The sequence below is a fragment of the Otolemur garnettii genome, unplaced genomic scaffold (genome assembly GCF_000181295.1).
Source record: "Otolemur garnettii isolate 467f Iridium unplaced genomic scaffold, OtoGar3 scaffold00151, whole genome shotgun sequence".
In the NCBI taxonomy this organism is placed as follows: Eukaryota; Metazoa; Chordata; class Mammalia; order Primates; family Galagidae; genus Otolemur; species Otolemur garnettii.
The window spans coordinates 2,437,075-2,438,970 of NW_003852546.1; positions in this window are offsets into that span (position 1 = coordinate 2,437,075).

Sequence of the window (1,896 nt, forward strand, 5' to 3'; positions counted from 1 at the left end):
TGGCCTGAGACGGGTGGGACAATGGGCAGGATTCGCCTGGTGCTGGCCAGAGGCCTCCTTCTCATCCCTGTCCTGGCCTCTGGAAACCTTATTACCGCCCCCGACCACCCGGTCGGGACTCCCAAGTATCTATCCCTGGCCAGAAGAGTTGTCTACACTCGCTGTCTCGGGTCTAACTTCCTGCCTGCGCGTCTGACATCCAGAAACCTAGGCGTCAAAACAGCAAAGACCCCTGCCTCATTATCCCATGGCTTTGATCGCGATGTCTTCGATCCCCTCTCTCTCAGCGCTCTGAGGTTCTTTCCTACTGCTTCCCTGGCCACCACTGCGGTTCTTGGCTAGCCCATCCTCCTCCAGGGCCTCTTTGTTGGGTGTCTCGGGCCTTGGTTCTACAGCCTGCCTACCCCAGTCTGGAGCCAGTCCCCCACACAAGTGCACTGACATCCATCCTGCCATCACCGAGACCGGCCCATCTTCATCTAAAGCGTTCTCTTACCTCTGTCCACTTCTCACAACCTAGGTTACCACCAGATCCCAAACCACTCTGGTCCCTCTCTGAACTGTTGTTCAACTCTTTGGGAGCTCTCTACAGTTTCCTCCCTTGGCAGCCAGAGGGATGCTTAAATCATAAATCATGGCACTTCTATTCCTACCCCAGAGACAAAAAGCACAAAAAGAACAAAATCTTGGGAGCTTCCCATCTTGCTCAGGGTCTTGGGATAAAAGTGAAATAGGGTGTATAATTCCTTGCTGTGCTTTCCTCCCTTACCTCTCTCTCCTTACAATTCCTTGAACAACAGTGTTCCCTTCTGCCACAGGGCCTTTGCACATGCTGTCCCCTCTACCTGCTATGTTCTTTTGCTACCTTCTTAACTTCTTACCTTTCAGTGGTTATAATGCAATATCACTTCCTCAGGGAAGCCTTTCCTGACATTCATTTATTAGTCAATAGTGCTAGCAGCCCAGGATACAAGGAAGCCCCAGGTTTTGGTGGGTGGTCTGGAGCAAACCCTAAACAAATCTAGAGGATCCTGTATAAGATGATTCCTGGTGATAGATGTGAGCTGATTCAGAGGATGGCCAGTCAGGCAGTGTCAAAGAGGACTGAGTCAAAGGGTGAGGGAAGGACAGGAAGAGTGGGAGGGCCCATATGGTGGAGGACCAGACCCTAGTACCTGGATTTTGCTCTATTCCTGGCAGGAGGCCAGGTGGGAATTCTAAAAGATTTTGTTCTTATTTATGTTATTAAAAACATGGCTCCAAACTGCAACTTGATAAGAAGAAAACAATGCAGTTTTTAAAATGGGCTACAGACTTGAACAGACAACTCACCAAGGGAGATACATGAATGTTCACTAAGCACATCAAAAAGTGCTCAACATGGTTAGACATCTCGGAATGCAAATTAAAACCACAATGAGGTACTACTACATACCTGTTACAATGACATAAAAAAGTCACTCCCAGATGCTGGTGAGGATACAGAGCAACTGGAACTTGCAGGTAAGGCAGCGGTTCTCAATCTGTGGGTTGTGACCCACTGGAACTATATTAAAGGGCCATGGCATTAGGAAGGTTGAGAACTACTGATGTAAGGGGTCTTCAAAAACTTTGTGGAAAAATGGAATTAAAAGATAAAAATAGGCGTGGTCAAGTGGCTGAGGCGCCAGCCACATACACCTGAACTGGTGGGTTCAAATCCAGCCTGGGCCGGCCAATCAACAATGACGGCTGCAACCAAAAAATAGCCAGACGTTGTGGTGGGTGCCTAGGTCCCAGCTACTTGGGAGGTGGAGGCAGGAAAATCACTTGAGCCCAGGAGTTGGAGGTTGCTGTGAGCTGTGATGTCACAGCACTCTACCCAGGGTGACAGCTTGAGGCTCTGTTTAAAAAAAA